At 40.6% G+C, this 27,478-nt stretch overlaps 1 protein-coding gene across 32 annotated transcripts in view; it reads right to left on the bottom strand.

Moving 5' to 3' along the window:
* CCDC34 (coiled-coil domain containing 34) overlaps window positions 1-27,478 on the bottom strand; it is a 114,642-nt gene that overhangs the window by 32,821 nt on the left and 54,343 nt on the right. For 19 of the 32 annotated variants that reach the window (XM_066997466.1, XM_066997474.1, XM_066997459.1 and 16 more), the window contains 4 exons: window positions 26,445-26,544; window positions 25,834-25,958; window positions 9,955-10,094; window positions 25-5,076 (listed from right to left, as the gene is read on the bottom strand). The gene's annotated coding sequence lies outside the window, so the exon portion shown is untranslated. Of the gene's footprint in view, window positions 1-24; window positions 5,077-9,954; window positions 10,095-12,500; window positions 12,656-25,833; window positions 25,959-26,444; window positions 26,545-27,478 lie in introns of all 32 variants that reach the window. The other 13 variants (XM_066997490.1, XM_066997487.1, XM_066997482.1 and 10 more) reach the window with 11 other exon arrangements.

Raw genomic sequence — 27,478 nt, 5'->3', positions numbered from 1 at the left:
TACAGATAAGGAAACCGGACTTACTTTCTGATGAACGGAAGGCTGTGATCTCCCCAGCAACAACAGCACTGAGAGCTACAGGCAGGCCGCTGCCCGAGCCAGACATGCACATGAGGGCATTAGCACCAGGTGCCCCAGTGAATTTTCATTAGAAACTGCAGCTGTGTAGAGAGCACAGGTTTAGTTGGAAGCAAGTGGTCCTGCATACACAGAAGAGATGAGACACTAGACTTTTGTGCTTAACTTTATTTTATTCCCAGCTAAACTATTTTCTGTTAACAGATGCTCCTCCGGGTCCACTGAGTAGCGTGCCTCAGAGTGGTGACTCCAGCTGCCCACCACAATATTGTCTGTGTGCTCGCCAGCACTGGGTATAGTCCAAAGCTGCAACACAGCAAACACTCATCCTGTTTAAACTCACATGTAATCCCATTGAGATCAGCATATGAGTAAAGTCAAGCAACCACGAGAGCCCAAGATCAAAGTTAAGCCCAGCCTGAACTGCCCAGCCCACGCTGAGGCAACAGAGGCCTACTTCCAGCAGTTGCCTGCCTGCAGTTGGGGCTTTTTCTTTTTCCTTGTAGTCTGGCTTGCACTTTAACCCAGAAACTGCCCATAAAATCCAGCATGGCAATTTTGCAAAGTTCAGTTGTAGCAAAAATAATAAAGGCTGCATCAGTTGGTGCAATAACAGATGTTTTTTAATGTGCCTTGAAAGCCCAGAAGGAAATAAGTGGACAGCTTCTGGGAGCGAAGACACCTCAGGAACATGAAAAATGATCACCAAGGTCATTCTTTCATAAAAAGAGGATCTGCATAGCAGAAAGAAAAAAAGTTTTAAGTGTGATGTTCTGGAACTGCTCAGAACATATTGTTTTCTCGCTGAAAAAAGTAATTGCCCAATATCTTAATTTTTGCATATATAAGGGAAGCTTTGGACAGAATTCAAAATAACTTTCTTGTTGTAGAAACAGGCTAGAAACACATAGGTCAACATCTCTCGTTAAGCCTTCCAAGTAAAACCACATGCAGATTTTAGTTTGTGTGCATTTCCTCGAGCCATTCCAAGGGAAAAAAAATTATGGGGTAAAGGGAAATTTAAAAACACAAGTCCAGCTATATAACTCCCAGAAATTATCAACTCAAATGAACTGACCGTGTCACAGAGTAACCCTCAAGAGGTGCTTAGTCACACTACTAAAGGAGATGAAACGGAAAATACAGTAGGGCTGAAGACACACGAAGAAAAATGGAGCTATATTCTGACAGACTGTGGGTCAAGAAGCAGATGAAGACACACTATACTTCACAAAGACAAATGCAGTTCTTGAATTGCTTACAGACTGATTCAGGCAAACATCCACATAAGTCAATATACCAAAATCCACCCAAACTCAAATCTTGACCTCGTCTGCCCCGTCTGTTTTCCCTCTATATTGCTGAAGTGTTCAGAAGGGGCACACAGAAGTGTTCAGAAAGAAGGATATTTAACAGCAGGTTTTGAATGAGCAAGATCCTTCATAAACATGATAATATTTGAGAAATAATTTCACCAGGGAAACCAGAACATTCTGTCCTGAAAAGTCAGGACATTTCATTTTGAAAATGTTGTTTTGAATGAATTTAAATTAAAAAAAAAAATTAAAAAATGGAAAGAGACTTATTTAAAGAGGTAAAAAAAAATCCTGAAAAGACAATAAAATTTTTAGTATCAGTTTAAACAGACATTTCATTCACGAGAACTGAGGCTAAGGGATGAGACCTGGGTCTCCTGCTTTTGGGGTGCTGGCAGAGGCTCCTCCCTCTCCCAGACAGGCAGGACTGGCTGTGCCAATGCCACACACTGCAGCTGTAATGAAAAACAGGCCAAACACGCCGAATTTGAAAAGACAGACAAATATTTTTCATACCAACTTTATCTTAGGTCATGCCACTGATGTCAGTACTGAGTGCTTCAAGGACGAGGATGGTCACAGCCCCCAGTGGGCTGTCTCTGCAGAGCTGGCACAGAAGGAGCACACACCAAAGGATTTTCTGGCATACTCCTCAAATTGATGGTCTCCTTACAGAACATCAGGAGAGCTTAGCCATGCCGTAGGCAGCTGGGTGCCCCGTACAGGATCTGACTGTGTTAAGATTAGACCAGGCTAGGGCTGAAGGAAGGGCAGAAGGGTGATGGAGGACAGGAGTGCTGTCTGAAATGAGGGATCTTGTGCTATAGGTGTAGGACAAGCTGGAGCAAGAACTGTCAGGAAGTAGGACCGAGGCAAGTCCTCCGTGGTCACGGTTCAAAGCATCACTCAATAGCCCGAAACAGCCAGTGGGGTTTTCATCTGTAGTTGATGGGCAGCAGGCCAGGCTCACAGGGCAATCCTTGTGTTTAAGGAGACCAGGTGTGGTCAGGCAGTTATATCTGCCTGCCCCACTGCAGTCTAACAGGGCCTGACACTTAGTCACAGACACCAACACGCCTACACACCTCCACAGGAGCTGCCTGTGCTGCCGAGCCCATGCCGAGGCTTGAGGAAAAACCAAGCGAGCAAACAGCAAGCACAGATGTCCCCGGCCACCTGGTCTGAAGGAATCCACAGGCAAGGGATGGAGGGCTGCCTTGTCCTGAGCCCTGGAAGAGTGCTAGAGGCACTCACTGCCCATGTGTCCCGTGTGGAGAGGACAAGACACGGGGTCCCTAAATGCTGTATGGGTGCTGAGGAGTGAATCTCTGAGCTTGAAATTGTGTGTTCCCAGCACACCCCACAGGGGAATATATAAAAAACCACTAACAGGAAAAAGGGGACTTTAACGGGCTGGAATAATAACTGATAAGGAAGAGGGAAGCTGTTGCAAGGAATATAGCATGATAAAAGAGGAAAGGGAAGCATTTACAGCAGAGAGAGGCCTGGAAAGCTCGGGATAAAAGCAAGCAAACCAGCCTTACAGAATTGCAAACAGCCCTGAAAGTGACAATTTGGGCACAAATTCACAGAGGGACATCTGTAGGGCAGATCTTAGCAAAGCTCACCTACTTCTTAGGGCTACGCAGTCTTAAGGCATTCTCCAAAGTTCGTTTATCCAGTCAATCCAGGGAGAGCAAGCTGCAATTAAATTCCTGACAGCCAGCCCATGAAACAGGGCAAGGGGGCATGTGGAGGGCACTCAACTAGCAAGCAGGAAATGCCAAAGAAATGTCCCTGAAATAATCTTTCCCAGGCTGAGAGTTGTAAACCATGCAGCTGTGAGACCCAGATCATCACAAACATGGAACAGCTTTCTGCACTGAAGATCCTATCATGAGACTAATTTTTTTTTTTTTAAATGTTGCTTTCATAAAATGGGCTAATAGCTCTCACAGTCCTTTAGGTTGTGGAAAACCAACATTATTGGCCCTCTGTGGCCTGAAAGGATTCAGCTGTTCTCCCCAGAGGGTACTTCAATGGTTCTGTTGCAAGCAAGTACCCTCCTCCCTTGAAATCCTTCCCTTGCAGGGCAGCAGACTGTGCTTGTACCACCTTCCTCTCCTGCTCCAGGCATGCCCTCTGTAAAGGGCAACCCAGTTTCAGAAGATCTGAGCAGCAAGTCTACTCCTTCCCTGTGCCTTGAGTAGCAAGTACACTTCTAAGTAACGTGACTTTAAGCCTCTTAGAGCAAGAAGCAGCACTAGCTCCTGGGTTAATGCCCTATTCCCTCAACAGTCAGAGGGCAGGTACCTTTCAATTCTGGAGTTTTTTGGCTCACACACAAGTGTAGTTGCTTGATTTCCTATCTGCAATGTACCTTGCTCCTTGTTCAGGATGTAAAATGAAAGGAAAGATTCATGAAAGACTCTGCAGAGACATCAGTGGAAAAACAGAGTGGAAGACAAGTACTGCTGGACATAAAACAGCACCAGAAAACCAGCTGAGGTAGCCAACGCTGAAGTCTAAAGGTGTAGCGAATAGAAAACACAGAGGAAGCAGAAAGGACAGACACTATACACAGCTTCTAAGAAAGAATCAACAGAATTTCACAATGTTGTTTACTTTATTCATTTTAAGTATGTTCTGCTCCATTTCCATGCAAGATCAGTCTTTGCCAAACCTCTGCTTCCCATGGGGCTGTCTGCTGGTTGGGTCAGTTTATTGTTCACTGAGATATTTGGGTTACCCAGAGCCAGTGGCGAGATCTGGAAACGGTCCCTTTTGTATTTAACGAAGAAATACAAAAGCTGGTGTTGATTAGCTCACATTTCTGACTGCACATTTTTATATCCAGCTTGATATGCTGGATGTTCTCAGTATGATTCATCTGGAAAAATAGCAATTTAATGTAGAAGGGCATGTTGGAGCAGGCAGAAACATTTCAGGGAAACACAGATTTAGTCAGAGGATTTAAATATCAACATACAGAAAATTATCTGTCTCTGTCTGGATGAAGAATACTTTTACAGGCTAGGACTCTTAAAAGTAGTCAAAGGGAAGTAGGCATCCAAATCCCACCAGATTTTTTCAAAGCTCTTTTTAAAATCCCATCCTGGAATGTGAATATCAGGCTAGACTAATGGATCAGATCCAAACATGCATAAGTGAGGGTAGCCTCAATGTGGAATCACGAAAAACAGGGAAAGAAAATACCTCATGAAGTCATCTGGTTTATCCCCCTGCCCCAGGCAGGATTATCTATACCTATATCATTCATGACAGATGTTTGTCTAACATGTTTTTAAAGACCTCCAAAGACGGAAACTCCAATATTTTATTATCCTGTTAGAAAGCTTTTCCCTATTGTTTAACCTGCATCTTTCTTCCTGTAGCATAAGATCACAACTTTCTATCACATAAACCATAGGCTTTTAGGAAAGACTATTTCTGTCCTTTACACAGTTTGATTCTACCTTCTGCATACTTGAGGATTATCTCTATGTTATCCAAAGGCTTCTCTTGTAAAAGCTGAGCCATGCAACTTGATTAGCTCTTACCTCCTTGGTCATATTTGAGACCTCCATAATTATACTCAACACTTCTCCTTTGAATCTTTCCAACTGGTCCACGTCCTCCCAAACTGCAACACCAGAGAAGTTCAGCCAAGGTTTCTCCAATGCTGAGAATAGCAGAAAGATGGCATATATATCAGGTATATCTCAATATATATGTGTATATTAAACAGGCTACATTGTTCTTTGTGCGTTTTGGTATTCAGTACTGCACTCCATCTTTTTTCTCCTCAACAGTATGACTTTTTTTGACTCATTCAAGTCACAGAAGAAAACCTTTCCCAATTTACAGTTCCCTCCCTCCTTCTTACATGCTGCTTATCCCAGCTGTCCATCTCATTAAGCAATTTTTCTTTTATAGGATCTCTTACTTCAAATCCTAAGTAGCAAATTCCAGTTGACTTATTATTTAAAATAGATCTAGTTCCTATGGAGCTTGCTCAACTGCCAACGTGGTGCACTGTGAACAGAACAGTTAGCAATTACAGAAAGGAACCCCTCTGTTTCCTTCCAGCCTCTACAATTTGTTTAAAAAAAAAAGTAAAAAAAACACACTAGAACATAACAATAACCCTAAATAGACTATACAACATCAGCCAGTCTCAGTTGTTCATTATAATCATAACCGGCTTGTAAGGTTTCAGAGAAGGTCATGTCAGCTATTTAGGAAATCAGCATGATGTTAAACGTATGTAGTTATTATTCTTAATTGGCAAGTTTGATTATCAGCTGTAAAGACAACCTGATTTTAAGCTGAAGAAACCATGCAGTGAAATTCCCCTGCTAGATAGTCTGCAAAGAGAGATGTTTTCAGCATATGCTATGTTTAAGACTGCTGTTCACATTATCATTAATCATGCATTGCAGTGGATGGTACAATGTATGCAAATCCTATATTTACAGTTCTCTGTTAATTGCATGGTGCAGACAGAGCCACCCTTCTCAGGGCTGTGAGCCTGGGATGTGTGGGCTGCAGGTTAGCACCAATAGCCTGGCCAAATCAAAACTGGATAATCTGTTGTGACTGTAATGGGTGCTGTTACATATTTAATAGCTTCAGTTACCAGAATACAACATCTCAGTTTCTGTTTATATTTCCCAGTATAGACAGCCATATATACACTTTAATTTCTAAATATACTGCATTCCCAAAACCTACTCTAAAAGAATATAGTTGTTATAAAATCATGCTCTCAGAAACTATAAAGTATGACAAGTTTGTCCGAGAAGACTGGAGAGGGTCTCCTTTTGTATGTTCACAATAAAAACAGTCACTGTGTATGCCTGCAGAACCTCTGTCCCTTTCATGGTGGACATTTCTGGAGCTATTTAATACAGACTAATTTTTTTTTCTTCAGTTTTTACACTACACTAATTACAAATCATGTCTGAAATACATTATTGACTTCCTCATGGGTATTTCCAGCATGCGTTCACCACAAGATCACAGACTGACATTTTTAAGGCAGTCAGACACCAAGTGCACCAGGAAACCTAGAGGTGCTGGGCCATAGGCATCCCTGCAGCTTTGGGTACACGGTGCTACTGTCCAGCTTCCGCTGATGCCAACTGCTGCCCCTGGGCAGGGGCTGTGCTGAGTACACAAAGCACTGAGCAAAGGACCAGGGAGACTCCAAATCTGCACTGCAGGTCCTTTTATTGTGCATTTGGAGCTTGCAAATAAAAATGACCATGACTAGAGCTAACTGGGATGGAGTTGGACTAGCACGGACTTCCTGAATTACACTGACGAAAGCTCAGCTCCGCCTGTCACTATACACTGGTACACATATGACCCACGGGATGGCAGCGTGGCTGGTGGTGGTCAGGGCAGCTGCACTGAGGCCCAGGGGAATTGGGCACAAAGGCTTTGAACACAGCTTGCTAGAGACACCTCAGCTCTTTCCAAGCTCCTGGTCCCACGCTAGCCATCATATACCCCTGGGAGGATGGTGCCACTCGCTACCCTGGAAAAGATTCAATAACTACATAGATGAGTAAGAATTGATACTGCTGAACGTTGTGTCATTCATTGGAAATCATTCTAGCAAATGATCTCACCATCCTAGTTGCCAATTCACCTTGCTAGCCTTCAGCAACAGAATAGAGGCTCGTGATTGTTTTTTTATTTGTTTCTCAAGTGTGCATGTTCCCTCCCTATGAGAATATCCTCCAAGTATCTGAATCTCCGGCTGCAGAAGCTGTTATTGACTTGCAGAGACCAAGGCTTGTTATCAGGCTTAAAGCAAAAAGTACGCTCAAGTCTGTTCTAAGTCACCAAGCACATTTGTTTGCCTACTACATTTTTCAATAAAGTCCAACTGACCTCACAATGAACTGGAATTTCAGTTCAGCTGTCCACCCAATACTCAAAAGTGAAGCAGGATTTACTGAGCACTCACGGACCCTCCCAGGCCCCTGCCCAGCAGGAGGCGTGCAGCGCCACTGGAGACCTTAGCAACACTCTCCAGGCAGGATTAGATAAGATGCGAGATTTTGCCTGCATGAGTCAACCACCTCACCCTGTTTCTTTGTTAGTGACTTTAAGACCTTGTCTCTACTTGAAAGATATACCTGTAAAACAACAGTACACATGGGATTGAGCTTAGACCAGAGCCCAAAATGAAGTTATAACAGGAAAAACTTTTTTCTTTTTTTCCCAATGTAATCATGCTTACAAGGACAGTTACAACATCCCAAGAATTGTGTCCTATGACCAGTATAACTCAGCAAGCATTTCAGTGTAGATCAGGTCAACTGTGCACCCAAGCTGTAAAAACACAGGAAAAATCTACACAATCGTTCATTTTATTTACATTAACAGAGGCTTCAGCCCTATAGGAGAGATTCTTACCCACCAGCAAGGTCAGTGCTGATTTGTGTTGCAGACCAACTGAAAAACTAAGCCCTACTCCTTTCTACTTTGCCCTAACCATATACAATTAGGACTGAACACTGAACATTTTCCAACTCACACTTCCAAATTAGAGTTACCAGCCCCTTGAGACCCATAAAATTTTAAAATTTCAAAATACTTTTTTTTTTTTCCAATAGAACTGTCATTAGGTGGTTTTCAATAGTCCAGCTATTATAATGTCTGAAGAAATGGAAAATCCCGTACTTGATTTGTACCTGATTACGTACTTCAAAATTAGAGAAGTCCTTTTGTGTGAGTGTTCAGGCCACTCATAGCAAGACAAATAAGAATAGACACTCCTATGAGTCCTTAGAGATATTTGGGGTCCATAGGTGCATATTACCTTATTTGATACTTATTAAAATGGCATCTTACAAATGACCAACTGAGTAACAGGAGCTGGAGACACGCAGGAAGCCTGCAGCTAATCAGAGCGCTAAACAACACCCTTGGAGTCAAGATGTTAAGGCTACTGGGCACTATTATTTTCTAATGAAACCAGCATTTTCCAGCTGTCTTGTATTTGTAGGTATATTGCATCAGTGTGGGTGAAACAGCAGAGCATGTGCAGTCCCTGTTGTGCGGCACAAAACTAGGAACATTTTTCCTGGTTTTATTTTGCATTGCTGTGTTCCCTTGCAAGATACGCATTGGAAATTTGAGTATTAAGATGGTTTAATTGGGGATTCGGCTTTTAAAAACAATACTCCTTGTGGATCTCTTTTTGATTCAGAAATGAAGAGCTCTAAGTCTTCAGTATGTTGCTTTTTTTTTATATATATATTTCTCTTTCCTCTAAGACAGATTTCAGGAAGCTGCTGCTGTCTTATTACAGGTTATTCCAAGCACAGTAAATGTTTGCACATCTGATCTTGACACTTTTCAGGATTTTTCAATTTACCACCAGGAGGTGCAAATGATCTTCCCAGCTGCAGCACTTTGGTGTTCATTGCAATTACCAGCTATATTCGAGGTAGAAACAGCTTTCTCTATTCTTTCACAGGATTTTTTTTCCTTATTGCTATCCTTTCACCCCTCCCTACTTGCAGGCCATGAAGGCTTTCAGAGCGCTTACCAAATGTGATTTCCTAGCCTGTTTTGGATTGAGCTTTCTCTGAGAATCAGCTCTGCATTGCTGTTGTTGCTGGCAGAAATATTTGGTAGTACTTACACGTTGGAAAAGTGCATATACCACACCATGGCAGTTAAAACAGATCATTTCTATGGGTGATTTGTTATCTCCCTTTAAACAGTGCGACTGAGCTGTACAACCAGTCCTGGCAAGAGCTGACTGCAAGCCACACAGTGAAAGCCAAGGACCCACCAAATGCCTGGGATCCACTTCTCTAATGCGTCTGCAGCCAGAGCTGGTCACAGCCTCAAAATTATCGGCAGGCAAAAAGGGAAAGAAAGCCCTGTCCTTCTCACCCCATGCAGACGTGAAACAATAAGGATGGGTGGGGTTTCTGTCCCAACTGCACGTATGTTCAAACCCATATTTAAATTTAGCCCTTGTGAGAACTGGCATCTGAACCGAACCCAAAGCTAAGAGAAGGCATTTCTTCCATGCAGGAGCAGCCAAGTATGTAAGATATAATCACAGGGTAAGGACAGGCTCTCAAGATGAGGTGGTCTCACTGGACTTCCAGTGGAGATTGCAGAATTTTTAGTCGATTTAGCTAGTTTCCACATTTCTAACTATGGAATGTCACAGTAGCAGCTCAGATCTGAATCACAGAAACTCCCTAACACTGACTTGTTTCCAAATAATTTTCTCTTTATCCTTTACACATGGATGGTGATCCAGTATGACTGCAAGACCAAGCGTGCAGGGCAGTCAACGCCACTAAAATAGCCAGTTCCAGCACTGTTGGGAGATACAGTATGTGCAGTGCTCATACGTGTCCCATCCCACCTGAGCAACCTGACCTCCAACCTCCTCCACCTATTTTCCCCACAGAAGTGGGCAGGGTTAGCTGGATATTGTCTCTGCCTTAGGAGTTAAGTAGCAGAGAGTTAGAAGTAGGTCACACTCCATTGTCTCCCTATGCAGCAGAGAGCACCATACCTTGTTCTTCCTGGCAGAGCTGCTGTGCCCATGCTCCCTAAAAAAGGGGCACCAGCAGGAGAGCCAAGATCTCAGGGTGTCACATACCACATGCTGCAGCCTCCAGGGTCACGTCCTGGCTTCCTCATGAGATCAGTGCTCTGTCAGCAAGAGAAGAGAGAGAGGAAAAAAGATGAGAGAAGTCAGAATCTTATAGGTAAGTCTATAGAGAACATGGTCAGGATTAGTTTGCATCAAAAGAACAGCAGTACTTTGCAGTACTGTTTTAATATTTTATTTTTTATATCATGAAATGTTATGCATGTTTTCTCTACCGTTTAGGAATTGGCCAAGTGGAACAATATTTGAAATTTCTCTCTTTCCTTGTCTATCTCGAAAATACCAAAATGAAAAATTCAGAAAAGGTTCTCAGTCCCAATGTACAGAAAACTTTGTTTGGGTTAAAACAGCATTATTAAAGGGATATTTCCACAGCAATTCAGTAGTCCACTAATGGCTATGCACCTACGAGCCTGGTCCCTACAAACAGCAACATGTATAGCCCTGTAGTTAGCTATCTGTTCTCCAGTTTTTAACTTGGCATATGCTCCATATCAAGACTTCAGGGCATAATCAACAAGAAAGTATGGATTCAGAAGAAATTCAGAAAACACTAAGGAGAAAATGAGTCCAGTGTATCTAAGCAAGGGTATCTCTAATACTTTCAACTAGCTCTACACCAAACAGCTCCTGATGACTTTCATCTCAACTACCATGCATGCTCCCCCCTTTCTTCTAAGGGTAATCTGCTGACATGCTGAAGGGCTTCTTTCCCAGACAGCAAGAAATACCCAAGTGGCCAAGGAAGGGAGAAATAGGCTCATACTGCTGCATTTTAGAGAAGGCTACAGCAGGCCCTAAACGTGGGGAAAGGGACCTGAGATACTGATTGAGGAGAAGAGGGAGGTCAAGTCAAAATGAGGTGGAAAACGAAGGATCACAGTTTGGCATTCAGAAGGAGAAAGAAGAAAGGAAAACAAAGATAGAATAGGAGAGAAGAAAATTAAAAAGTCACTCAGTCTCTCTGGACTGCAGCAGACAGGATCACTGTAGGGGGGACAAGTGAGGAGAAAAAAGGGATTGAGGGGCTCCAAGGGTGCGTGGCATGCACAGCCCACAGGCATGGCAGCAGAGGGAACGCTGAGGGTTTATTTGCTTCGCGTATGCCAATTGCCAATGCCAAGGACAAACAAGAAAATTGCACATTGACAAAAAGCTTAATTCCCTCCTCATTAGCAAGCAGAAGCACTGACACCAAAGCATGCCGCTCATTAGCTCCAGTTATTTTAACAGTAAATCTTGAGTTATCAAAAGAAAACTATGACAGCATCATTGAGCATAAAGGAATCTAAATTCACTTATTTGCACCTTCCAGCAGATTGTAAGTACAAAATTGCAGGGTACATTTTTTTCTAAATGTGACCTCTAATTGAAAAAAAAAAAAAAACAACATTATTTTCTAGTGCTGAGATTATTGTCTAGTGCTCAGCTGGGAAGGAATTAAATAGGATCTGAAAAATAGTTAATTAGAAGGGCATGCTGCGGTTAGCAGTTCTGCTTCCTTTTTATCCGTTTTACAGCCATACTGTGAATCAGAAACATCAAGAACTGCTGAGAAATTATTTGTGGAATATCTTTCACTATCTACTGAGCCATATTCCGAGATCTCTCACGTCAAAGGGATCTTTCTCATTGACTCCAGCAGTAAATCACATAAACACGTTGGAGTATTTAATAAATATCCATGAGGTGCACAACACAGAAACAACACGAGCATCACTAAGTGGTAACCAAATCATTTAAACTGATATCCCTTTGCTCCTTCCTTGGTTAAAGAGGCTTGTGAAAGCTCCCTAGTCAAAAGGCACAGAAGCAATACAGCAATAGAGGAAGGTGACCAAAACAGACACCCCTGGCTGACCCACAGCTAGACCAGTCATAGTAATGGAAGTGCTACAGCTAAAACAGAGGTGATTAATTTCTACCTGGCCAGACGTCTGTCCGAGAATGCATCACTTACGAGTACTCATCCTTTTGCATTAGTGTAATAGTGTCTCAACAGTGAGCTAAATGCTTCTGATCATAAATTTCCAGATCTATGTTTGGATTACAGGAATATCAGGAGTAATTATAGAGAATTATCTCTAGCAAGAATTTTGATGGTCAGTTAGGATAAATACAGCACAAATGTACAATTTTTATATATTGGAAGAATGAAACAATATCAAGCTTCAGCTTTTTAATTCTAGGATAGACTTACTGAATTGCCCAGCTCCATGTCATACCCAAAGACTTTCTAAGCATCACAAAAAGAAACATGCACTCATAACATGAGCCAGGGCTAAGCCTCACCTCAGCCCAGAAGAAATCAACCTGGAGGTGCCTGTTGGGTCCTTTTCAACTACATTCTAACCCTAAGATGGACCTGTGCCGGCAGCTGAGCTGAGCAAGCAAACCTACCCCAAAGGCCGTATGTAACCCTGGCAGCATTTAAAATACTGGTTTACCTGCAAGGGACGCTCTTCTCCAGAACCAGAAACCAAACAAAACCTTGGGAACATGACACCGGTGTATTCTGGGACAAGACAGCAGCAAGGTATAACTTGAACCAGTTGTAACTTTTCAGATGAAGTTAGAAAATATCTATTTTTTAAACATTGCTCTGGAAATAAATAAATGTTTAAAGAAGTTGGTGACCATAACGATAGCTGAATTTTGAAAAACAGAATAGAACACAATAGAGAGCATTTGGCTCTTTTCACAACAAACAGCATGTTTCTAATCATCGGCAACAAAGTCAAGCTAAATATTTCAAACCACGACACCAAAGAGAATAAAACTGTACATGCTGATGTGCAGCAGACTGTATTGCTGTATGCCCACCTCATCTGCTGTCATGCCAATTTTCTTACTTGTTACCAGCTTCTTTCGCTTGTTTGCAATTTTTCTTTGAAATACCTTATTTTTAAAAATCACCCGGCAACTCGTATTTAGCTAACCGTTCAGATTTCCTAAGAACCTTTGTTCTCTTTTGAGAACTTAGTGAAATAACCATTTATTTTAGAGTGTTTAACACCAACAAGCATCACTGAAGCATCACTGGGGAAAATCAATTTGAAAACTTTGTACCCAGCTGGCTTTCCTAAAGAGGCAGTTTAGTATTTGGTGGCATTCCCACTCCCCTACTCTTTTTGTAATACAAAACTAGAGAGGATCGTGATGAATACCAGTTGCTGGCTGTATCATGCCTGCCTCTTTTTCTCCTTAAGGAAAGAAGTAGACTGGAGAACACGAAATACAAAGTTGCTGCTGTCTGACAGGCTGACAGTCTGTCTGCCTACAAAGCTAGTAATTCATGCAGCGTGTGCATGATGCAACATTAGCGACTTTTGCTTTTAGTATGCAGTTAGCATGCAGTTTGCTTTAGTATGCAGCTATAGATAGTCAAGTGCAGAATGAATGCATGGGAGATTCCGATCGATGGCTGGCACAGACTCATCTTGTTAGGTCTCATTAGCGAAGGCCATAAAAACAGCAACAAGTGAAAACGAGTCAGAATGAAAATGTATTAGAGCCTGCCATATTTTCAGTGCTCAATTCAATGATTTTCCACTTACGCCAGGGAGGAGACTCTGCAGATGAGGCCTCTGGAGGCCACTCAGAAATTATTCCTGGCTCTTCCCCAAACTCCCTGTGTGATCTTGTCTAAGCTAGTTTATTCTTCCATACCTCAACCTTCTGTGTAGCTGTAAAATGCACCCTAAGTCTCTCTTGGCAAAACAAAAGTACAGCGCTTAGGTAGGATTAACCAACTGCACAAATTCAAAATACAGAGTGATTAGCTAGGGTTAGACCTGTTATTTTTCGTAACAGGTCTTGGAGGTTACAATGGATCACCAGCTGAGCATGAATCAACCATGTAATCTGTTCTGAAAAAAAACTAACACCTCACTGGGACACAAACTGGAGCAGAGAATACAGATCACGCAGGAATCCTTCATCTGCCAGTATACCCCAGCTGAAGATCTGTCTTCCCGTTTTAGATGCATTTTAGGGAAGATGAACCAGTAGAAAGACTTTTAAGCAAGATGAGAGAGGGAGACCAGAGGCCCAGAACAGCTGACCTATAAGAGCCTGAATTAATTGCTGTCATCTAGCCAAAAAGAAAAAGCAAGCTGAGGAAAGGAGGACTAAAATAACAGTGCTCCAGGTTGTTGCAAGACAGAGCAAATCTCCTTTCTAGTATCTTTGGTGGTTAGGAAAAGAAATAAAGAGCTTCGACTGCAGTGAGAGAAATTTATGTTAAACATGATGGAAAAAAATTCTGTGACAGGAAGGGTGGTAAAGCACCAGAATAAATTGCCCTGGGAAGCTGTGGAGTGTCCATCTTTGGAGGCCTTTAAGAACGACTTATACAAACATCTTTTAGGAATAACACAGGGATAGTTAATCTTGCCTTGGGGCAGCATGATAAACTCTGATCTTTCAAAATCCATTCAGCCTGTTATTCTGTGATAATATCTGTGCAGCTGTCCTGTGTTTGTACAGTACCTAGCCCTTTTCTTTCTTCCTGAAAGACAAACAGTAATTACTAATTAGCTTTATAATCATTATATTTCAAACCATAGTTTTATGCAACTTACACAAACTATAGCTTCACTTTAAACAAAAAAAATATGTTCTCCCATTTCCCTACTGAGCTATACTATGTTAAGAATAATTTTTTAAATTTTTCAATGCCATATCTGCAAAATCAATTCACACGGCCTTATCTGACAGTAGGAAGAAAGATCACTACTGTGTTGCATATAGTCTTTCTCATTTTCACATGCTCTACTGTGCTGGAAAAAGAAAAAATAAAAAGTAAATATAAAACTTCCTAAAATATCTATTCTGCTTCTTAAAAACTAAAAATAGTGAGATTCACAACTTCATCTTTGAATATCTTTTTGCCTTACCTCAGTTAATATGAAAATGACAAGACTGTAACTCTGAATTAATGTAACTAATTAATTAATCTGGGTGTTGTTTCATGTGAGATTTATCATCAAAAAATTAAAAGAAAACTACTCCTTTATTAATATGTATATTTCAACTACTATTTAGACTCTTATATGCAGGTGAAGCTGTCATCGTAATTGATCACTTCACCAGTCACTGCCAAATGTCATCATCTCTGTTCAAGTCTGTTAATGCCGTATTTGCTCTCTTTCCAGCCTTATTTCATGTGCATGTAGAGGCAAACCCCCTAACTGGAACAAAAATGATGCAATAAAACAGAAGAGTACTCATGTCGCTAACGGGAAAATTCAACAGCCATGTTATTTTCCTCTCAGAGATATTGCTGGTTGTTTCTATTTAGTTCAGTGCTTTGTTATTAAATTGACACCAAAACCCCACTAGGCAATGATAAATTTCACCAATGTTTCATTTCTTGTAGTCTCAGATACACCCTTATGCCTGGCAGCAAAGGATGTGGTTCAATTCAGTTCTCATTTTTTAGGATTCCGTACTGCATGTGGATGTCTACCCAGTGAAGTAAAAAGAACCAGAGCCCATCTCTGCTTCAGTGTAAATCTGCCTTTGGGGAATCGAATCCCATCAGATTTCTAAATAGACACAACACACAGACTTTTGAAGTAATGCAATTTGACACAGTGGTCCACCATCAGCTTATAAAGTGGTCTGGATGAAGAACAATATGCTAATAGTGTGCCAGTTGTACACTGGTTTCTCAGATATTATGCTGGTCTATATGTATTTTGCTATACTCCTACACAATGTAGGAAATGTTACAAGTGGTGGTGTTTTTTTGTGACTACTAAGATATTACATATCTTAAGGCTTTGCTCTTAAATGCGTGATTATTTCAGCTTTCATTAAGGAAGAGTAACATTTTTCCTACCCTAAAGGATGCAAAGGAATCCCTAAAAGCAGCCTCTGATGTCATATTAAGTGAAGTAGTATCTTGAGAAATTGTAAAGAAAAGACTTGTCCATTAAGCCAATAAGGATCTATTGACAGGTAGTATTAAGACTAAAGTACTTAAAGCTTTTTATATGCCAAAATTCAGAAGGTAAATCACAAATAGCAATCTTAGTTAATACTAAGGAAAGAACAAGGAAAGGACAGGTTAGATAGTACTTAGGTAGGTTAAATATGTTCAACTCATGCTAAGACATACAAAAACCTGAGGAAGACTGCTAAGATCCCAGAGCCCCTGGCAACTGCCTATCTCTGTAAATCTCTGGAGGACCGACAACATATCAGAAAGCTGCAGAAGGGAGAAAATGGTGATTATTCTTACAAAGGAGCGAAACCAGAGCAGCTGGGAATCTGCAGGCCTGACAACATACTTCGTTTATCAAAAAACACTGGCACATATAATTAAATAATCTATTTGTAAGCACTGAAAAGAAAATAGGTCCAGTAGTGGCAGTCAGTGTGAACCCCTGTTAAGAGCTAATAATATCAAACTACTCTAATTTCCCCCCGTGATATGGTATCAGGCTTTGTGGGTATGCAAAGGAGAATATATCCCATAACTTTACCCTCGTAAAGCTTTTGATATTTTCTTACAATCACACTGACCAAGTCCTAGATTAAAATTTAAGAGTTCAGGTATGAAACTGGTAAGAAAAGAGATTACTTATCAATGTTCATTGCAAATAGAAGCTAGGATACTGCCAGGGATGCTATGAGTATTTTATTATGGCTATATGATCAGGAGTAGGCAGGCAGTAGTCAGGAGAGCGAGAGAATGAGGTTATTAATTGGTGATTGACATGAAGATAAAGGGGACAAGCAATACGTTGGTGGACAGACTTGATTCCACCCAAATAAGATAACTGGTCTGTAAAGACGAGGATGCTGCTCCATAAGGACAAGTGCAAGTTGCTACAAGTACACAGGAATAATCAACCTAGCAAACACCAGCCAGGGACCTATTGGTTGGATGGCAGGTTTGCATAAAGGGATGCAGTAAGGTCAGCCACAGTCAGCAGGTCATCCTCTGAAAAAGATGAATGTCAGACTGGGACAGATAGTCAGCCTGTAGTCCACTGGGAACAGGCTGGAAGTTTCATTTTCAGCCTACACGGATGGAGCACAATGCCAAATTTTGGTGTGCTGCTTTTCAAGAAAGAAGAGGAGTTATTGCAACTGGATGAAAACCCAGGCATGACATGGACTGCTTAGCCTGTAGAAAAGAATACAGAAAGCAGACAGAATAATAAATAAAAAGATATTGCAGAGAGGAAAGGCAGTCTAGTGTCAAGATATTTTATAAATAAAATTAATGCAGATTAAATTTCATCATAGAATATTCCAGAATTATGAAAATAAGGAAAAAAAGCCATGGTTGGGATGGTAGAAGTCAAGAATGCCTGGCCTGGAGGGAGTTCATCATTGTGGATGAATAAGAATGAGCAGGAAGACATCTGTGAGGACTCATAAATATGAGTTGTCTGGCCTTGCATCGGGGTAGAAATTACACAATCTGTTGAGATCTTATTTAGCCCTGCTTCTGTGGCATTTAAAATGTTTAAACAATAAAAAGAGAAGAGCAAGAACTCCACACACATATATCTCAAGCTAGGGATGATACAATTCACTTTTCTACACTCAGAGTTAGTAATGTTATATAGCGTACATTCAGGCACTAGGAAGAAACAAAAGGGAAGAAACAAATACCATTAGGACATTTTTTGTGTGGGAAAGTGACACTGCTTCTGTTACAGTGGTAAGGCAGCACAAAAAGCCTACAGGACAGAAAACCTCCACATCAGTCTCCCGAATTCCTGGCTAGTAGCCTAACAACTTGACTACCCTTCGAACATGCCCTACTTTGATTCTTTTCTAGAACTATCTTCTACAGAGCCAGGTCTGGCTGGCCGTGACTCCATCCCTGTGTTTTGGTAGGTGGCTGTAGGCTGGAGTGGGGCTTCCTAAGGGGGGACCCTACACCACTTCTGTGAGAGATAAGCTAAACCTGTTATCACTTGGGAAGCAAGGGGGAGGTATTGGCAATCTCCTTCAGTCACCTTTTAGGACAAACACAGCTGGAAAAGGTGTTTGAAGGCTTCTTTCCTTCCAGATATGAATTATTCACCGAGGGGCATTACTGAATTCCTGAGGCTTTCACACCTCAGAACAGTGCCCGGGACAGGAAGCAGGCCTCCACCCAAATCCCAGGCAGCAGAAGCAATGATTTCTAATTTGTTCAGAGAACTAGTGCACATTAAGAGAAAAAAAAAAAAAATAAAAAAATCAAGGAGGGAAGGCAGTCCTCAAAGCCAGGAGACGCAGTGAGAGAGCAAGACAGATGAAAATGGCGACCCGAGAGAGGTAAGGCAGCAAGGTAGCAAGAAGTGGAAAGTCAATAGGAAGACAAACAATGTGTTTTTACTAAAGCTGTTAATTCACTCTTCACATCTCCCACTCAAGTCATCAATCACAACACAAACTAAATAGAGCTGAGAGCACAGCTGCCTGCCTGCCACTGTAAATGAACCTTCTGTGTATGGAGCACTGCTCCGGCAAGCTGGCGTCACAAGAGGAAAAAACCTCAGCTACAAAAATAAACAAATCAGGTACCACAACCCTCCTCCCTACATTTTTTTTTCCAAAGAATATGTGCTACTAAGTTTTAACCCTTTACTGCTTGTTAACTAAGCTCACTAATTTTCCTTTACTTAAAACATAAAACCGATGTCATCCTGAAGTATTGAAACAGTTACTGGGTTTTACTGACCAGTACAAAGCTTTGCTCAGCACCAAATTCTTCCTCCATATCAAACAGGGCTAACGGAAGAGGCAAAGGAGGAACAGAGATGCAGAAAGAGGCAAGCTCTAACTCCCACCATCAGACCTGCCTGACAAATATCCACCTAAGACCTAAGATGCTTGCAGACTCAGAAAACCCACGGTTTTGTCTCTGCTTCACTCTTCTTGTGGCATGCTGCAGTTGTGGCTACCTGCCTTTTACTATAAGCCTTGCTTCAGTGATAAAGTGACCAGCAAGTCTTCTGTGTTGGGGCACTGGGAGGCATGGACAAATGTTTGATGGAGCCTTTGAAACTGGACATGCATTTTGGCACTGCCTATAATCACGGTATTTTGGAGCTGGTGTCGAATTGATCCCCTCCAGCCTTGCATTTCTACTGTTTAAACTCATGAGAAATCACCTTCTCATTTCTAAATCAGAGAACATTTTCCTTTGTTCTGACAATATTTTTATTAAAAAATAAAAATAAAAAAAATAAAGGAAAAAGGTGACCTGTTCTTTATCAAAATTCAGAATGATAAATTATTACTAACTTATTATTAACTTAAGACTAAAAAGTCTTCCCACTTTTGGTTAATAACCTATAATATTCACTGACATTTGCATTTTTATGAATTATTCACGCTCTGTGAGCCAAATGACAGCACAGTTAAGAAGCTACAATATAACTGAAGAAAAGATGGGAATGAAAGCTAAGAGGACTTGATACATGAATAGCTCTGCCATTGCCCAGCTGTGCAATCGATCCATTACTTGCCCTTAGCACAGCGCTTGACAGGTGCTGCAGGGCTAGGTTTTGCCTCGGACCCCCAGGATCCTGCAGCCCCAAGCACCATGCAGGACTTGTGACAGCAGGAGAAGCCTCTCCTCCCCTGCCCTCCCCCAGAACAGGCTACCACAACGGGATCGAAGATGGGGTGGGCACAGCTGTCAGTCTCCCTCTGTGACCAGGTCTGGAATCGCATTGTCGGTCACTGCTGGCATAAGCCCGTAATCGATGACTGCTCTGGCCAGCCAAGGAAGGGAAAACCTGAGTTTTAGAATCACTGAGTCACAGGGCTCCCCTGGGATGGTTCATTTTACTAACAGGATCTTGCTGCAAGTCCCCATCTACCACTTCTATGGACGTTTCTGGAGAATACATTGCTACTATCTAGTCATTGTGAAGTCATCTATCTGCTAAGCAGAGAAGATATGTAGGCTTCTCTAACTAATCCCTTAAAAGAAAAACAAGTCCATAAATTCCTAGAGGGAAAAAAAAAACTGAATTCTTTTAGTATATGTTGATTAATTGCTATATATCAGAATACTGGGGAAATCTCTCTTTTTAAATCAGCTGCTTTGGGCAAGCATTTTGATTGCAGAAACATTGCTTATAGAAGAATCCTGGAACAGAAAACTTGACAACAGCAGGTACTAAACAGAAAGTCAACTTAGACATTAGGGAAAGTTGCAGGAAGAGTCAACACTTGCTGTTGCTTTGCTCTGCGTATTTGACAGAACATCTGTGTATTACGGAATCATTTTTTGGGCACGTAGCAGATTAAGGGAATTGTGTGTGTCTACAACAGCTAAAATTCCTGTTCACAAGTCAGGAGCGTTCAGGGTATATGAAAGAGGAATAAATAAATAGGTGCATGAAAAGTCTTGCAAAGAGCAAACTCTGTTCTGTAAGGAATACTCACCAGCTTCTATGATGCATGTATTTTACATTTTTTCCAAGTCTGTTTTCTGCTGTCTCAGATTAGATTATATATATGTTATATGATGTTCAGTGGTTCACAGATCTGATGATAAGGTACCGGGATCTACCACGAATCTGTATTCTATGCCTGTGTGAGAACACGTACTAAGAGATGTTGCCACTTAGGGCGCACCGGCTTGGCACTTTGGTTTCTGAATGAGATGTGCTGGTGCACTGACTTTAGCACGTCTTGTGAGAGAAAACAGGAGAAACAGACTGCCTCCCCAAACGTTTTGGGACTGTTGTTGGGCCTCCTGTGATTCAAGAAAGCTTGGTTTTGTTCCTGGCTTAATGCCTGAGCAGCACTGCACTCCAACACCGGCTGTTTTATCTACTTGTATGCAGGGAGGCGTCTCTCCCTGCATGTATATATACAAAGAAGGTCTCCAGTTGAACTGTAGGCTGCAAGAGCTACTAGAAGTAAAGGCAGCATGAATTAATGCACCTTTGACCACATAAGAAAAGAGCTTCCTTTTTCTCTCTTAAAATCTGTGAATACATTGTAGAAGCAGTATTGTTCCTAAGATAGGAAAACATATCAATAACAGTGTAGAAATATGTAAATACAGAAGTCTTCTAAATTAATAGGCTTTCCAAATTTCTGAGCTGCTGCTGCAGCAAGCCAGGTTGCATGCAGCATGTCTGGGCAGTCTGAAAGGGAAGAAGCGTTACATTTGGAGACTGTAACTTCCCACATGTTTAACAAAACAACAAAACAGCAGACAAACTAAGAAAAATATGGCAACAATGATAGGTCACGAAGCTTGAGGAGGTGCTCTCTCCATAAGCTTTGTGAGCAGACAGCAACCTATATTGCCATGTAAGAGGCTACTAAATACAAGCAAGCATAGACTTCGAAGCAGAAATTACTGTTCAGAACGTGATGCATTACATTTGCTTTATGCCTTAAAATCATATTCAAACTATATATTTTTGAATAAGAAAGGGTGGATCATATCTAGTTTCCATTTTGTAAACTGTGCATGTTCTGTACCATTTATTTTTAGTTTGAAATGATGTAACTTCAAGGTAGAATTTTGGGAACGTTTATACAACAGCATGCTTTAAGTTTGAAAAAAAAGCTGGATCAAAATTAATTGCAAACCTCTTGTGAGAACGGACTAAATCAATGCATAAATACCTGTTCTAAACTTGAACAACATTTCAGTGAAAAGATAAGGAAATTGCAACGTATGATTTAAACAAGAAACAAAATCACAGAGGAAGAATAAAATAAGGCTTTTGTTGGCTACGAATACGGCTCAGACTGTCCTAGCAATACTATTTTACGACACAAGCGAAGTTAATCACATATTCCCAAATGTGAACGCCATCATTAGCAGTATGGTGGATACCACTGCAGATCTATTTAGTGCCATGCCAATGTAAATTCTCAATAAACGTGTAGGTTAGCAAAACAATACAGACAACCTTCCCAGACAGTGTTGTGTTCCTTCTTTAACCCAGGAAATGCTACAGAACAGATAAACTGCAGCATTTCTCAATTTATATGAGACCACACAGTCACTTATTTTAGAGGATGCTGCGCAAGGTATTATCTTAGATACTCAAGAGCTTTCAAAGTTCCAACACTATTGAAAGAAAAACGGAAGATAGAGAAGACTGGTGAGAACAAAATAGCTAAATTTCTGGGAGGCAGATATTGTTAAAAGGGTAAAATACTGACTCCACTGAAGTCAGTGTTACTAAAAGAGATGGTACAGCATCTAATCACATCTGTAATTAGGAGGTTACTTCTCATACCTCTGAGAACCTTGGAATGGGTTGTTAACAAAGAACGTATTGGATCCAAATTAACTTAAAAACTCTACTAACTTTCCTAAGGCTAACCTCAGGCCTTTCTGTTCCTGTTATGTCACACAGCTTGCTTTGGCTAATCTCAGTTCTGTGGGATTAATCAGAAATAGGCATTTCCTGCCATGTTTTTGTTTGTTTTGCTTTTCCTGCAGGTGATTAGAGTATCTTTGTAGCTGCTTGCATTATGGATTAAAACCCACCTGCAGGTGGGCTGAAGTAATCACTTTCTGCTGAATGTTTATTAAAGTAGTAATTGCTTTCATTTCCCCATATACACAGTGCACACACTACCTACTGTATAAAATTTGGTTAAAATAAGAAGGAAATAAAGCCATAAACCTTTATAGGCACAGAAAGCCTCACTTAGTCTTGAGCTCAATTCTACGTGGCAACTGTAGATGGAAAACTTGTTATTGAAATGGCTCATATCATTGAATAAGTGTAAGTCCTTGCAATATCTTTTCCCAGTACTTTACTTCAGTGTCATTTGGGATGCCCAGGGAGCTGCATTTGCACAAATGTTGGATTCCTCTGATTAAATATTGTCCTTAGACAGGAACCTGTATCAAGCCACAAACTTGCCATGCTCAGGAAAAATACCCTTTGGGAAAAAAGAACTTCAGGAGTGAGTCTCCCTTCTGTATGTTGATGCAAAACTTTCTGATTGATGAAACCTGTCCAGAGCTCCGTAGCGCCTGCACTCCATCTCCCTCTGTCCAAGTGATCCTGCAACTCAAATAGCTGCTTTTACTGCAGCCTGCTGCCCTCCGTGTCAGAGATGTTATCTGGCTTACAGAGGAATGCCAAATTCTTTGAGTGCGTGTAGATCTATACTCCCACAAAATCCTATGCTGATTAGAGCAAGTACATCACGCTGTACAGTTTGTGCCACCAGAAGTTAGATGCATTACAACAGCCAGGTACTGAACAGCCTGCTCTGTTCCCCTGGTCTGATTACACCCCTCAATGCTGAAAGATGTTTTTGTATGCCGAGCTCCCTTGTTCAATCAGTGGTAATATAACTGCCAGTGCTCCTAGCTGGGTTTAACAATGTAACAGGGTCGTAGTCACACCATTAACTATACGGTACTAGATTTACCTTGAAACAGATTTTAAATCACTGGAGCACTCACAAGTCAACATGAGAGGTAATGTAGAAATATTGTCCCCAGAAAAGAGAGGGAGAATGAAAGAGACAGTTACTGAAAGCCAAGGATTTCTAATCTATCTTTAAACTAAGAAGTGCATTAGTCTCATTAGTCTCAAATAGAAATATGCACATTCTTGACTTACACAACAATATCCCCTCCAGAGAATTGCTCACACAGCGTGTGCGTGTCTGTATACGAGTAAATGTAGTAGATATACAAAGGTATCTACAAATTAAGGAAGTGATGACTACAGTAGTATATAAGCTAAATGGCATATTTAGGAACCACTCAAACCAGGCATATTCATTAAATCCAACTTCATTGTCCATTAGAAATACTTAAGTCTCAATCGAGTGATTTTAAGTGGTTTAAAAAATGATAGTTGTCAATATCTGAAATAACTGGGTTTTTGTACAGTCCTCAACGGTATGGTTACAGTCAGTAAATACCTGCAATTTAGATTACAAAACATCTGGTCCCAACTCAGGGAGAACTGTCAAAAGGAAGTGCATTTGTTTCAATAGACAAACAATCAAGCTATTGCCTGCCTTTGTTTCAGATGTTATTGCTTTTTCTGATCAGCTTATTGCTCATTTTGAGAGCCCTTATATCCAGGTATCGCTAAGGAGTTGTCATATGCTTTTTTCCATTGACTGGTCTTTCTCTAGAGAAAGACTTAGCCACCAACCGCTGGAGAGGACTGGGGATTATGCCCTGGATCCCACTTACCATTCCACACAAGCTGGGGAAGAACCCCCCCCAAAAAACCCTGCTTGTGATGCAGCCAGCTCCCCAGCCCATCTGGAGTTGCCATTCACAACATCCATGGTTAACGCTGCCTTCCCAAGTGTCTTGAAAATTACTCAAAATTAAATTAAACTGTAAAGCTCAGATACAACATTTTGATTTGATTTGCCAAAGTAGTCTTTCTAATGAGGCAATTAAATTCCTTGCTAGTGCTAATTCTTGAGGAGCCAAGAACCACTGTTTCCCAAAATAGGCTTAGGAAAAATTGGAACTCATCTTGGGTTTTTGGAAGTGAACATGGCTGGCATGGCATTGCCATCATTATTCTAAATATGCAGTCTGTACATTAGCAGCTAACCAAGACATTTTCTCCCACATGAAATACCAGTGTTTGGTTTGGAATCAATTTCACAACATGCTTGTGAATGCAGACCATACATTGATGCCAATGCATAGCATGAATTCATCTCTGTGTGCTATTAGAAGAGCAAAGTATAATTTTACATAAAAGGTGTTTACATCTGGTACTGTTCATATGCACTTTCTCCCTTTCCTATTCAGAATAAGAATAGCAACACAGAAAAATTTGGGAAGCTTTCAAGAATTGCTTTGAATTACACAAGAAGGAAAGTTTCAGCAAATCTGGAGATTTGCCATGGACTTTTGCACACTGATTCCATCAAATTGGTATTGGTTTCACAACAATTTACCAACGTGTTACATGCACCGATTAAGAGCCTGCTCTGTTTTTAGGAGCAAACCCATGGTCCCTTTACAAACCTGGTGAGGACAAAATCTCCCAGGGACAACCTGGAGACGCCCTCTGAGAGGTGTCAAGGGCCTTCTGCTTCCCCACATTCCTTATACAACAGGAACTGTTTTAGGCCATACACAGTAGGAAAATGGCGGATCATCCTTTCCTCTCCCAGTGGAGGGCAACTCTTGCCTAGTGATTTTGTCAGTACAACTGCAAGGAGCACAAAAATAACTAGAGCAAACTCCTTGGAGAGAGACACCATTCTAAGAAAGAAACATTAATATCAGATCAAATTAATCAAATTAATATCAAATTAATTTCCTGGTAGTTTGCAATATAAATTGTCCTCTGTCTGGGGGAGTGTTAGGGGACATAATTATGGAAAAACAAAAAAAAACAGTCACTCTGCGTAGTATACATTTGGGTGCACACATACCTGGAAAATATTAACTGTGTTTTAGCCAAACTATTCATTCCGACTCTCCCTTGCATTTACGAAAGGGTGACTCTTCCTCGCCTCTAAACAAGTGTTGCTTTTGACTGTACTTCCTTCAAACTACTAGCTTTTTTTCTGAAGCCCAGTTATGTGAAAGCAGCATTCCAGAACTGGACTCAGCGGTGACAAAAAAAAAAAAAAAAAAGGGGGGGGGGGGGAATCTCTCTTGATCCAGTATTAAAACAAATTAAATGCATGTCAGTATTTTACCCAGAATGCTATATTCTTCTATTTGGTACTAACATTCTCATTTCTTCAACTACATTTTGTTCAAGAGGCCATGCAGCTTAAATAATTTGACTAAATTTTCAACTAATATTTCCTGATGTCATAAATGCTTACCTTAAATGCAAATGCTACTTACTCGTTCCTTAGCACACTGATGTAGTGATCCAAAGGAGTGTGTTAGACTTCCCTGAGCACTTCTTCACGTAGGGAAATTTTATGGATTGTCCCACCGTGACATACTCAAAAATAAAATAAAATAAAATAAAATAAAATAAAATAAAATAAAATAAAATAAAATAAAATAAAAAAAATCAGGTTCTAGTACTTCATAATGGAAATAAACTTTATTTTTAAGTATGTGTTTTACACTAACAAAAAAATACCCCAAAAGCAGAATGAGAGATACCCACTACTACAGCCCTACTTTCCTCAGTTGAGCTATTCTCGATTTACGGGGTACCATGGGGTGAATACCAAAATTCACCCCAACAATCCTGAAGAGCCTTTGAACTTTGTTTTCAAAATCAGCTTGAATAGATACTTCCTTAAGAATGTTTGGAAGCACTACAGCACTTAGTGCTGGCTTGGCACAAAGTCAAGCAGCAACCTTTCCTTCTATTTAGGTTGTATGCCTAAGAGCAATGTTACTTTTCATAACCAACAATTTCACAGGCGCCCATCACTGGAGAGCTGGAGCAAAGTGGCTCTCTAGAAAGAGGACTCACCCAGCCTGCGTGGGGTTTGTGGCAGTTGATTCGTCGGAGGTGAGGAGCTGAGTTTTGTGAGAGTCCAAGCTTAGCAGAAGCCTTCCATTTATTTAGTTTGCTGTTAGCAGGAAAAAAAAAAAAAAAAAAAAAAAGTGAGGGGGAGTAAAAGCCAGGCAATGTTAATGTTACTACTACCAGTACAGTAATAGAAAAAAAATATCCATAGCATTACAGCATATGCAAACTGTATTCATTCTATTGAATGGCAATATAAAAATAAATAAAAAGAATAAATAAAAAGAATATAAATAATATATTTATATAAATTTATTATTTATATAAATTTATATAAATATAAATAATAAATATAAATAATAAACTAGCGACTGCACAGCTTTTCAGAAAGCTGAATTTGACATTCCCAGTCACTCTGTTCATAAAGTGGCCCGTTGTCACCATTTTTAGTTGTATGCATGGACAGAATGGAGCTAAAATATAATGGTGTAACCTCACTGACTTCAAGAACCTATGCTTACATGTACTAAGAATGTGACCCAATGTTTATTTGTTTTTCAGACCACAAAAGTAGTACTCCACGATCTACCAATGTATTTCAGTAAAACTAACCAGTGGAGGCTCCTTTTGCTCTAACACACATATTTTCATGTTTCCCATAGATCTGATGCTTTTTCAGGCTTTCACTAAACCAAAAGCACATCTGAATTTCCAAACATCTCCTGACTTAGTTGAGTTTGTTCCCATTACTTCATTTTTTCTGTTGCACATACATCATCTAATGTTAAACAATGAAGACAACCAAAGCAAAGTCTTGCTCACAGGTTATTAAATGACCATTTATCTTTTCCTTTCATTTTGAAGTTCTCCACATAGCTATGGAGTTGGTTTAAATCTGGACATTACACAGTTAGAAATACAGATGTGAAAGCTGGAACAGAAAACATGGCCGAAATGGTAACCAAGATGGTGTAGCAAATGAAAAGACATGTTTGCATAATATCATGTCAACCCCTCTGAAAGGCAAACCATATAAC

This window comes from Anser cygnoides, chromosome 5 (genome assembly GCF_040182565.1).
Source record: "Anser cygnoides isolate HZ-2024a breed goose chromosome 5, Taihu_goose_T2T_genome, whole genome shotgun sequence".
Classification (NCBI taxonomy): Eukaryota; Metazoa; Chordata; class Aves; order Anseriformes; family Anatidae; genus Anser; species Anser cygnoides.
This window is presented reverse-complemented; position numbering and strand designations above follow the sequence as displayed.